Raw genomic sequence first — 12,917 nt, 5'->3', positions numbered from 1 at the left:
AATCTACCAAGGCACCATGGGAATTTTGAGAAAGAAGCTCAAAGTACACATTAAAATTACTATAGGGGCGCCTGGGTGGCTCAGTCAGTTGAGCGTCCGACTTCAGCTCAGGTCATGGTCTCACAGCTCATGGGTTTGAGCCCCATGTCAGGCTCTGTGCCGACAGCTCAGAGCCTGGAGCCTGCTTTGGATTCTGTGTCTCCCTTTCTCTCTGCCCCTCTCCCACTCGTGCTTTCTCTCTCAAAAATAAATAAACATTAAAAAAATTTTTAAAAATAATAAAATAAAATAACATAACATAACATAACTATAAAACTTCGGGCGCCTGGGTGGCTCAGTCAGTTAGGTATCCAACTTTGGCTCAGGTCATGATCTCATGGTTTGTGGGTTCGAGCACCACATCGGGCTCTGTACTGACAGCTCCGAGCCTGGAGCCTGCTTCAGATTCTGTGTCTCCCTCTCTCTCTGCCCCTCCCCCACCCATGCTCTGTCTCTCTCTCAAAAATAAACAAACATCAAAAAAAATTTTTTAATAAAATAAAATTACTGTAAAACTTGTAACAGTAAAGAATCCTGCATTTAATTCAATGTCCACAAGCTCTACATGCAATCTTTCTGTTCCACAGAAAATATAACATTCAAGGCTTTTCTTCAACCCTCCTCTTTGGGACATGGTGCCCTTAAAACATAGAACATGGGTGCCTGAGTGGCTCAGTCAGTTAAGCATCCGACTTCAGGTCATGATCTCACAGCTCATGAGTTTGAGCTCTGCACTGGGTTCTGTACTGACAGCTCACAGCCTTGGAGCCTGCTTCGGATTCTATCCCTCTCTCTCTGCCCCTCCTATCCTCGAGCTCTCTCTCTCTCAAAAATAAACATTTAAAAAATAAAAAAATAAAACATACAACAAACATGGCTTTTCAGACAGGCATGGGTCTGAATGGTGATCCCATGTGACCTTGGTCTTGTGACCTTGGACAAGTAGCGTAAGTTCTTTCGGTCTCAGTTTCCTCTCTACAAAACGGGAATCACAAACACTTCCCTGGGTTACTGTGATGCTTCAAGACTAAGCAGATAACGCAAATAGCATAGTGCCTGGTATATGGTAGGTATACAATACACAATCACTAATCTTAAGCAGAAAGGCTGATTTCTGGCTCATTCTGCAGGTATCCAAATTCTACCTAACAAGTCCTTAAAGGGAAAACTCTCCAAATTCTGGATTTGTATATCTCCCACAGAAATGTCAAAGACATGGTTCAAATGAGGGACTGGATGATGCCACATCCAATTCTGGCAGAGATCTCACGGGACATTTAATGAAGGATTAGGTACCTGTCCTGGCATTCCTGCTTCCAATTTCCCTTCCCATTGAGAATCAGCCAACTGCCTGCCAACCTGCCCAAGAGACCACATACCTGGTGACTAAATATTCCTCAACATCTCCCAGGAGCTCCCAGAATTCCCACAAATCATGGGGGCAATCAGTCCCACCACCCATCTCCTGTCACAGGTACTCAGTCTGTCACTATTCCAAGAAGAACAAGAGTGGTTAAGAGTCACATCACCTGTAACTTTCCCCACATATTAGTATCCCCTAAGGTGTGGGTTCTTTGGAAACAACATTTGCTAGGCACCTTCTGTGTTCAATGTGTTGGGACTCCATTCTTGTCCATAAGGTGCCCACTGTCTAGCAGGGGAAAGATATACATAAATCTGATGGTAATCCACTCCCTATCATTTCTTATTCCTTCCTGTGCAAGTGTATAGTGCTTATCAAACAAGCAAAAAGGTTATTTTCTTGCTCCATACATATGTTCATCCTGTGCTGGAAGACACATGGGAAATGGGAGACAATGACATGGCCCCTACCTCTGAGGAGCTTACAACAGGATGAGGAATGATATTAAACATACACGAAGCATTAAAATATTGAAAATAATTAAATGCTAAATATAACTGTTAATTATAATTAAGTGCTTCCTGACCCCACAAAAGCCAATAATACCCACCTGTAATACCAACATCACAGACTTGGAAATGAGCCAATTCACCTGGGCTTTGGTAAGACCCAAGTGAAGTGGTAAAGGGAACTCTCAGGAGGGCAAAGAAGCTAAAGGGCCTAAATGTTCTTCAGTCTTGCTTGATTTTCATCCAGCATGGCCTATCCATCAGCACTGAATGCCTAGCACCCTGGGGCAAAGCAAGGATGAAGACAGATGGTCTCAACTATTGCACCACAAAAAGACTCTTCTAGTGCTTGGCCAGCCTAAAGTTAGAGGGACCATGCTTGGTCCTGGTGAAGGCAGCAATGGCCATGTTCTATTGGGGCTTCTTAAAAAAAAAAAAAAAAAAAAGTCTAAGCTATTTAGGAACAAGGGAAATGAGGCCCAGATCACCTCCCCCTCATCCCCACTGTTGCCTCTAGACCTGCTGTCTGGAGAAGTCCAAAATTTCGGTCAGAAATTTTATTTGCAACCGGAGGTATATCTTGCCCCCTCTGAGAGATTCCACAGCTGTGCTGCTAAAAATGACCTGAGGTTTAACCAACCTCTTCCCTTCATCTTAGAGGCAAAACATACAACCCTTATGTCCTCCTTGGGGGAGCCTGTCTAAAACTAGTTCCACTGCTCAGGAAAACTGGTGTCAAGGCCAAATGCCTTCTTCTGGGCTCCCCAGGCAAGGAAACAGGAAGAATCCAATACTCAACATGAGGCACTCCAGAATGACTTTGTCACCTCAAAGCCCATAAAGAAGCACTTTTCCAGAGACAGGACACTGAGGTGGGAGCTGTTAGGACAGACAGCCACTCATTTCTCTGGTTAACGAATGACTGAAGCCAGTGGCATGGCTAGTCTTCGGATTGGGACTATAGCTTTAAGCAGGCCTTGGCTTAGAACCCGAGGGCTCCCAGCCAAAGCACCATCCTCCCCACCCTCCCCCTGAAATCTGAGGCAAGCCCCACCCAGAAGACTGGGTGATGGTCATGGTGATGGAAAAACAGATCCCCGCATTGTAGCTCAAAACCATTTCACAAAAGGATCTGAGATCCACCCAATGTGATCAGGTACGACCCACCCACAATCCCCAAATAACAAACAAACCAAGGCTTCTCAAGGCACCTTCAGAGTTCCCACCTACCCATTTATGTGAAAAGAAGTACCCTCAGAATCTCAAACAGAGACTTCACAGACCTGATAAGGTGCCCTCTCTTCCCTGAGTTCAAGAAGGAACCACGACACAAGACACAGAAGAAGCTACCTTATAAACTTATGGCCTTGCATCCTCTTTACATTTTCAAAACCGATATAATGTAAATTCCTACATCAGGACCAAGCCCCACATTTACAGGAATCCCTGTTTCTAGAAAAGATATATCAGGACAAGGAAAAGGACACTCAAAGACGCATAGCCACCTGGCCTGTACCCTCTCTGGGTCTTAAAGAGTTAAAACCTAGCCATAGTTTCCTACCAGGACTGAAGCTAATGCAAACCACCTGCTCAGATGCAAGGACCAAGACCAGAGGGTCAGGTTGCTAAGCTTTGGGGTCTGTTCAAGAAAAGTTTCAGTTCCAAGGGTTTAACCAAGTGATAGGTCAAATGCCAGAGGGTCTGAGTTGTGTTGTGGCAGCACTGCTCTCCTTACCCCAACCCCCCCCCCAGCTCCTTTTGAGACCATCTTTAACTCACTTACTGCCTGCCAGAACACCAGCCCTACCTCAAGATAACACCAAAGTGAAATTTGGTCCCAGAAAACTACAAAATTGTACTGATCACAAGCCCTTGCCTCCACTGAAAGCTCATTCTCTTAGGTGATAGCTCCCACTCCCAGAATTTCCTGGCCCAAATCCCACACAAACTCCCACCTCAAGGCATCCTTTCCCAAGCCCCACCCCCTCTCTATCCCTTATTTCCAAAGGCTCACAGGCTCAGAGCTCACAAGGGAAATGTCTGAGTGCACGTGGGTGGCTCAGTCGGTTAAGCATCCAACTCTTGGTCTCAGCTCAGGTCCTTGATCTCAGGGTCTTGAGTTCAAGTCCTGCACTGGGATCCACACTATGTGTGGAGCCTATTTAAAAAAAAATAAGGACACCTGGGTAGCTCAACTGGTTAGGCTCTTCATTCCAGCTCAGGTCATAATCTCAAGGTTTGTGAGTTTGAGCCCCACATGGGGCTCAGAGCTGAGTGACGGTGGGGAGCCTGCCTGGAATTCTCTATCTCTGCCCTTCCCACCACCCCGCCCCCCACCCCCTGCTCTCTTTCTCAAAAATAATAAACATTTATTTAAAACAAAACAAAATGCCTGTCCTATCTATAAGCCCATGTTCAATGGCAAGATTTGCCACTACTTACTCTGACAGCCTGCCTGCCTGCAGCCATAAAAATTCCATGCTCTGTACACCTTTCTAAGAGATATCCCACCATCGAATAACCCCCACATCCAAAGAGTAAACACCCTGATCTTGAGGGAGGTCCTCCTCCTCTAACTCTGGGAGGAATAGGTCAGGAGGCACCGGCAAGCAAGCACCCAGACCTCACCTGGTAGGTTACCCCAGAGAGGGCCAGCAAAGGCCAAGCTATGTCACTATCAACTAATTCATCATAAAGAACAGAATAGGAAATATCTTGCTGGTGCATCTCTTGGCCTGGAGGACATAAAAGGCTTAAGGACTAGTGGCTCCAAGAGCAGCCCAGGTGGAAAAAATACAATCCTTTTCAACTCCTGTGGTGTCCAGGATAGGCTGTCCTGTCTAACTCCACAGGGTTTCTCTGCATTCCTGAGATCAGGGCAAACCAGCTTGCTGGGTATATTTCCTGGGTCCCCTAAAAGGGACTCACTCTGGACTCAGGCCTCCCCCTCTTCACACAGACCAACCCTTCTATGTAGCCTAGAATTTGGCCCAGAGCTCTGGTGAGGAACAAGAGAAGGAATGCAAGGGAAACCAAGATTTCCCTGGTTTCTTCAAAAGTGGCTTACTGATATCTGCCCCTCCCCCCCCCCCCCCCATGCTCTGCAACGTCCAGATCAGAAGGATGTGGGCAAAAGGGTTGCCATCACGAAGCAGACCTGGGGCCTATAGCCATATACTGCACATACAAACCCAAGCCCCCTTCAGCAGTTCATCAGCACCTGCCCCCACTGCTGTATTCACACACCCTGGTCGCTACCCGCGGCCAAAATGAACCTTTTTCACTCCCCACCACTGCGTACACACCCAGGCCTCACTCAGGAACGGAGAAGCTCTCTTGAGCTGTCTCTACAGCTCAATGTGCAGGCGCACGCTTTCTCCCTCTTAACAAAAACACGCTGACATCTATCTACGCGAGGGGGAAAGAAAGCAACCCTTTGCTCTCAAAGGCGCCAACTCCCGGATGTTGGCAAGCTCTGCTCCCAGCGCCTGTTTCTGAGTGTTTACTTGCGCTCCCTCTCCTCTCCCTCCCCTTTAAGGATGGCGCAGGAAAGCGGAGGGGGGGGGGGGGGGGACTCCACCGCACCCCCTCGTCCATGTTTGAACAAAAACCCAGAGAAAGAGGGAGGGAGAAAAAGTCTCAGTGCAGGGGAGGGGGAGGGGGGGGCCTTACCAGACTCCCAAAGCCAAACGTATCTACAGGTTTTAATCCGCCATTAGCATTTAAATCTTGAAAGGAGAGGAGGAAGGGGGGGCTAGTGGAAAGTAACCCCACACACAAAAGAAAAGTTGTTGGTTTTCTTCTCAGTCAGCCTGGCAGGAGCGATCTTCCTGGCTGACAGCCAGAAGTGCGTCACAGCCAGGAGTCTGCTTTCTTTAAAGGCACAGCAAGCTTCCGTGATCTGGGAGTACAGCGAAAGCAGGGAACTCTCGGGAAGGGGGGGGGAGGGGCGCCAGTCGGGGGCAAGGAGAGGAGGGGCGCACTGGAGAGGAGGGGCCGCGAAGGCTAGGCCCACGAACGAAAGACTAGGACGCACGGGAGGGGGGAGGGGGGGTGCAGGAGCCAGCAGACAAAAAAATCCTGAACGGCAACAGTGGCAAGAGCCAAGGCAAACTGTGGCATAAATACACAAAACACATCTCACAGTGGCCTGCCTGACAAACCTGGTATCACCCGGACACTCCCCCTTCGCTCTCTTAACACAGCAGTGACAGCCTGTCCATCTCTCTGGCCAGCGACGGACTGCCCTGATGATTAGCTCAGCCCCTGCCTGGCGGCGCGCGGGGCAGGGAGGAAGAGCCGGGAACAGAGGCTTTGGAGGGGGAGCAGGACACAGGCCCTTTCACGCGGGGCTGCTTCCTGCCGGCTCCAGGGCGGGGCAGCTGTGTCTTTAAGCACACACATGCCGCTCACACACAAAGCGCCGGCCTCCTTTCGCGAGCGCCGCCTGCCCTGGGACAAGGCCACCCCCCCAAGCCCATTCCCAGAGGGAATCTCTCCAGCCCGTACCTTCTGCGTGGCAAGGCCAGGACTCCGCTCTCTGCCCGCTCCTCCCCCTCGGCCACCCAAACAAGAAGCCCAGGCAGATTGTGGCCTTGGAGTGCAGGCCTGCGCGGTCCTGTCCGGGTGGCTGCGTGCTATTGTCGACTGTGGAATGGCCGCCAAAATCCCAGCTGTGCTGCCAGAACCTAATCCCCTGTTCCGCTGAGCATTTGTGGGGAGGGGCCGAGGGGCCAAGGCACGGGACCTAGTACGGCAGGCACTGGCTGGAGCCCCTTCACAGTTACAGGCACTGGGACCCATGGGCAGAGCCTACAGGCTCTGCCTCTCCTCCATGGCGGGTAAGAAAAGATGTCGGACTCTTAGAAAACAAAACCACAGCATTTCCACCCACTGAACAGTGACTCTCACCAAGACTCCAAGAGAAACTCACCAGGCAGTTATGAGGACACCGCCCCCCCATCTTTTATTTAGACCAAAAATATTAAGCACCTACTATGTGCAAGGCACTGCTATAGGACATCGAGGGCGTATACAAATATGAATTAAACCCAGCCTCTACACTGATCTAGGTTATAATTACACAGAAAATAAGAATGTGCCTTGAAAATTATATTTCAAGACAGTATGTGCTAACTCCCACAAAAGAATATAAAAATTCTAAAAAGAGTAGGTAAAAAGACTAAGAAAACGAAGTGATATTTCAATTTGGATCTTGTAACAGGTAGGTAAAATTTCCCCAGACAGAAGTAGATAGAGGAGGGTGGGGGGAAGGAAGAGCAGAGAGGACTTGTGGAAGTAGTCTGGGAACAGACTTAAAGGGTGAGGTGGGGTCAGAATTAAAGAATCTTGAACTTGAAACCAAGAAACTGAATAAAGATGTGAATGTTTATTTTTAACACAGAGATGTGATACGATGAGAACTGAACTTTCAGAAATGATTCTGGTATATAAAAGAATGAAGCTAACAGCAGGGAGGCAGGTCAGAGGCTACCACAACAGGAGACAGGTGATAAGGCCACAAAAGAGGGTAAAATGAGGGAAAATGGAAAGAAGAGGAATGAGACACTGCAGAGACAGGATGAAGACAAGGCAACGGTTGGAAGCAGAGAGAGAAACTGTAAAGGAGAGAAAAGTGTGAGGGATGACTGGGAGGACAGCAAGGCCATCTATAGATTTAAGTGGGGGAGATGACACAAATCATGTAAGAAGAGAGAAAACAAGGTATAGTAAATAGCTACTGCTTACTGAGTGCATACTATGTGCCACACACCCACTGTTCCACTGGCCTAATGTGTATTAACTCATTCATCTGAAAACTCCTGGTGAAGCAGATACTGTTACCACTCAACTCTACAGATGAGACTGAGCCACAGAGATGAAATAATTGGCCCAAGATCACATGCCTAGCGAATAGCAGAACTCTATACCGCTTGCTGCTGTAGGACCCTGGCAGGTAACCTCTGAGCCTCCATATCCCTATTTATAAAACAAAAATAAAGATACCTATTTTACAACAAAAATATACATGAAAAAAAATCTACTTTACAAAGGTTATAATGAGAATTAATTCAATAACATCTATAAGATGCCCCACACACTGGCTAGCACATAAGGCACAAGGTGGTGCATAACAAAGGTTAATTCCAGCTGGGCACTTTGGCACCTTGTAACCAAGATGGCCATGCAGAAGTTGGCTCTTTGTCAGGGAAGCTAGTAAGGGTGCTCCTCCCTGGAGTGGGAGCATGGATCCTTAGGATGCTTGCTTTCCTTCCATCAGTCTGCCTCTCTGGATTTTACTTTAAGGTCCAGCTCAAATGTCAACACCTCAAATATTCCTTAACAGGTATCAGTGATTATCTTAAGGAGGAGTCAGACTATGAGGAACTTTCTACACTGTATGTTTCTTTCATATTTGAACTTATTTTTAATAAACATGTATTCCATTGGTAATCAGAAAAACGTGTCTACCTTCTGCATTTGGTACTTGTACTGCCTTAACCGTAGACGCATGGAAGTCTTATCCTCACATCTAGAATGTAAACTCCTCAAGAGCGTAACTAGTTCCATCTCTCTATGATCCCCCACAGTATCTAGCACACTAGGGGTCCATGTTATCTATCCCACTGAAATACATCTGGATGATAGCTTTCCAAATTTAACCTTCTCAGCACCAGAGAATGACTGTGGTGAGTGGTGGGGGTCAGACCAAGGCCCACTGATGCAGAGACTCCCATCACCCTGCTTCTCCCAGCCCTGTAACTTATTCCCACAGGATCGCTCGCAGTCTGTGGTTGGCAATTGCTATTGGTAGAAAGGAAAGTTCTTATTCAAAGAAGGACCAGGAAAGCCAAACCAAAGCAAAATCCAAAGCTTTTATAGAAAAGCCAAGTGGCAAACATAATTTAATAACTGGCACAATCAACACTCCAGAATATGTATGAGGTGAAAATAGGAGGCAGGCCTGCTAAAACTGTCCTGGCCACATGTGGCACTGTGCTAACCCGAAGCTCCCTAGCACACTGAAGAGTTGATACTGTGTCTCAAAAGAATACAAGAGATTCTCACCCCCCCTCCCACTCCACAGCTCTAAACTCCAGGCAACAGCTTCCAGCTGTGCAGCCTCAGAGGGCTGAACTCTCCTCTGGAACCTCTCCACCAAAATTGCCAAGCTTCCGGGCCTGCTCTTCAGGACAGCCCAAGGAGCTGGGCCAGTTTCTCCAGCCTCTCCCTCCCCCACCACAGTGCTGCCACTCCCCTCCTGTGTCCCCACCCTCCTCCTGGCCTAGCCAGGCGACAGGCAGGCCATATGGCTCCTGCCTGATTCCACAGCCCCTGTTCAGTGTCTTCAAAAGACCAAGATAGAAATGGTAAAACCATTTTTAAAAGAAAGGAGAGAGGAAGGAAGAAAAATGATACATGGCTAACACAAGATTCAGGAGAGCATTCAGGTAGAGGTTGGTGATGGGTATGGAGCACACAGGATGTTTCAAAGGGTCCAGTAATATCACATCTCCTGAGCTGGGTGGCAGGTGCATTGGTGTTTTATTATTTTTGTTTAAAATGTAAACGTTACAGTTTTTAATGTATATTACCATTTTAAAAAGCTTAAAGGAAAGACCGCAAGAGAGCAATTCCCCTGAGATGACCCAGGGTAGGGTGGCTCTAATACAAACAATTCACCTGACATCCATGGCCCTCCATGACCTGGACCCAGTTTTACCTTCTACTAGAGTTACTTATGCCCTTACCCAAACGCTCCACGCTGCCAGACTGGTCTTCTCACTGTCCTCTGAAGTCCCTCTGAACCTCCTATCTCAACCTTCTAGCCTGGAAGAGAAGCCTTCACTGTAGGAAGCCATAGGCCAGGGTCCAATGAGAGCCTCTCAGTCCCTTCAGGCCCTCTCACTAGGAAAGTTGGCAAGGGCAAATGCTCTTATAGATCCACTGCCCTATGTAATGCCTTCTAGTCTTTCCTCTGCCACTTGATGTCCTAGCATAATAAATACCTAAAGACTATCATTATTGTTTTTGCTGTTACTGTTGTAATTAATAGCTAACACTTAATGAGCACTTAGTATGCACCAGGCACAATGCTAAACACTTCCCTGCTTTATTTTGCTTAATCCTCACAATAACCCAATGACACAATAACAAATACTATGATTACCCATCTCTATTTTACAGAAAAGTAAACTGAGAAAGATTAAATAACTTGCCTAAGGTCACACAGTTGGTAGGTGTCGGAGCCAAAATTTGAGTCCAAATGGGTTTCTCCAGAGCCCGTCCTCTTACATGGTCATCTCATCTAGTTCTCTCAACAATCTATAAGGTAGGTTTTATTTCTATCTTAAAGATGAAGAAATCTGAGTCTCAGGAATTAAGTGACTTAGTCACATAAGTAGCAAATTGTCTCTGTGGTCTCTACATTATTCTCCAATGCTCTTAAATAAACAATCATTGAATGAATAAATAAAAGCTAGTACATAGCACATTCTCAGAGGCTCCAAGAAGCCTTGTGCCTCTATAACTCCTCATAAAAATCAACTCTTTGATCAAAACAATCAAACTTCTAACTTTAGTATTTTTTAATGTTTTTATTTTTGAGAGCGTGCACACGCGTGTGCACACACACTCATGTGCACACACACTCATGTGGGAGGGAGGGGCAGAGTGAGAGAGACACAGAATCCGAAGCAGGCTCCAGGCTCCTCTCTGCCAGCACAGAGCCGAACGCAGAGCTCAAACTCACAGACCACAAGATCATGACCTGAGCCAAAGTCGGACACTTAACTGACTGAGCCACCCAGGCACCCCTCAAAGCAGTTCTAATCTTAAAAGTAACCACTAAAGAGCTTTTTTCTGAAGATACAAGAGCTTTACAAACATTAAAGGACCAAAACTACTCTGAAGAGGCAAGAACAGAAGAATTTTCTATTGGGAGGGATGTTGGACATATCTCTAGGGTGAGAAACCACGGAGAAAGAAGGCTGGAGGAAGCACCGTTGGCTGGAGGGAAGGACTGCTGTTTCAGAACCCTGACCTCGAGCTTATTTACCAAGCCTCACCCTCCCTCTCCAGAGGGTAGTGCTGAGTAATGAAGCAGTGTTGGTAAGCCTGTAACTTCCAGAGAAAAGCAGAGGGCAAATCAAAACCCGGAGAGGATTCATTATAACATCCAAGAGGCCCTATTTGGTTCTCCCTGAAGAAGGGCTTTTCTACAAAACACCTAAGAACCTGTTCACCCTGTTTCATTGTCACAGAGAAGTAAACGGATCTGTCCCTACAGGCAACATATCTAGCACAATGTTTGTGCACAAACACAGAACTGATGATGAGAAAGCTAAGAGAAACGGAAGGAGGAACAGTTTCAACGTAAAGACTTGCAACTACTCCTGGAAACAGCCACACCAGTGGTAAAAACACACTAGATTTGGTATTGGAAGCCCCTGGAGGTTAAGTTCCCAATAGACTACCTACTAAATTTATGACTTTAGGACAGTCACTGCCCTAGCTTGGGTCTCAATAAAAGAAGGTTATTGGTATTAGATAGATCATATCTAAAGCACTCTAAAAATTTCCCATGATACTTTCTGCAGGACACCATTCTCAACAAGAACAACAACAAAAATCTTTGTAACAGAACTAATCTCAGAATCTGCTCAAAACTTCACCAGTTAGGGCTTCCTTTGCAAAAAAAAAAAAAAAAAAAAAAGCAAATCCCCCAGAAACAAGCATTTTGTTTTTTACCCTACTGGGTCCCACTCCAAAGGAAGGCACATGTGGGTGCTTTACTAATTCAGATGACAGAAGGTGGTCCTTGGAAACTGGTAGCACCAATTTTGCATGGGGCACAAGCTGATTGGAGCTATACTCAAGGTATTTACAAGGTTTTGTAAATAAAAGTCACAGACAAAAGTGCAATTTATAATTACATTGGTCTAGAACGCCTAAATAAAAACAGCTTTCTATACTTGGTCAACAAATCACAGAATCTCAAAGTTGACAGACCTTAAAGGTCATCTAGTCCCAACCTACATTCATAGTGGAATACATGTGACAACTCTGCTGAAGATTTGCTATCTCCTGCCTGAGACAGAAATTTTACAACCTATTTGTATGTCTGAGCAAGGTCTGCTGATTTGACACAACTTATGATTTCAGCTGGAGAATAAGGATTCTGCCCAGGATCTGGTTTAAAATAGGCTTTAAGTAACTAAAAAACTCAGATGACACCTCTCTCTTCTCCCCTCCTCCCCCTCTCCTCCCACCCCCTCTGCTTTATCTTCCATGTCTCCACCTCCTACACAGCACTGAATCCCGTCTCTCTGGTTCCAAATCTACTTCTCCTATCACACCAGGATGCCTTTAATATCCAAAGAAATGAACAAACACAAATATTAGTAAGGGCTGGATTTCTAAATAGGATGCTAGATTGCCTCAAAAACCAAACTTGTTAATATGCTCCTAGTAAGTAAAATAAACGGGAATGGTGTCTAACGTGGCCATGATTTAAAAACAACAACAACAACAAACCTAACATTTTAACAGACTTTAAAAATGTAAGGAAGGCTATGTCTCACATCTTAATTAATCCGCCCCTGAAAAACCCTAAGAAACAAACAGGTTGATTCCAATTTTAGAGAATAGAAGAAAATACCTGCTTCAACGTCAACCTGCAAGGTTGCAGAGCCAGAACTCAAGTCTTCTAAAACCAGGGCTCTCTCCAGCACACCTCAACTACAACTTATACTTTTCTTATCAGTATAATCCTTAAGGTGTACAAAGCACTTACACATTCCTTGATCAAATGGTTTCTGCTACAACTAACTCATGGTATGGGCAAGTCTTAGGTGTCATTTTCTCCATTTTTAAAGATGCTAAGTAACTTGAACATCATTAGATAAAACAACATCCCCATCAATCTGGCATCATTGTGAAGGATGAGAGTTCCTCACCAGCAATTTTCCTAAAACTGAAATCCTCCCTCCACTTTATGACCAAAT

General features: G+C 46.0%; 1 protein-coding gene across 8 annotated transcripts in view; it reads right to left on the bottom strand.

Moving 5' to 3' along the window:
• Nucleotides 1-12,917, bottom strand: part of NUMA1 (nuclear mitotic apparatus protein 1) — an 83,638-nt gene that overhangs the window by 45,545 nt on the left and 25,176 nt on the right. Inside the window, exon 1 of one of the 8 annotated variants that reach the window (XM_047879112.1) lies at nt 6,421-6,555. The exons of 2 other annotated variants lie outside the window; for them this stretch is intronic. The gene's annotated coding sequence lies outside the window, so the exon portion shown is untranslated. Of the gene's footprint in view, nt 1-5,583; nt 5,779-6,074; nt 6,271-6,420; nt 6,556-12,917 lie in introns of those variants that run through there. 5 more of the 8 variants (XM_047879110.1, XM_047879117.1, XM_047879115.1 and 2 more) reach the window with 5 other exon arrangements.

The sequence above is a fragment of the Prionailurus viverrinus genome, chromosome D1, assembly GCF_022837055.1.
Source record: "Prionailurus viverrinus isolate Anna chromosome D1, UM_Priviv_1.0, whole genome shotgun sequence".
NCBI lineage: Eukaryota > Metazoa > Chordata > Mammalia > Carnivora > Felidae > Prionailurus > Prionailurus viverrinus.
This window is presented reverse-complemented; position numbering and strand designations above follow the sequence as displayed.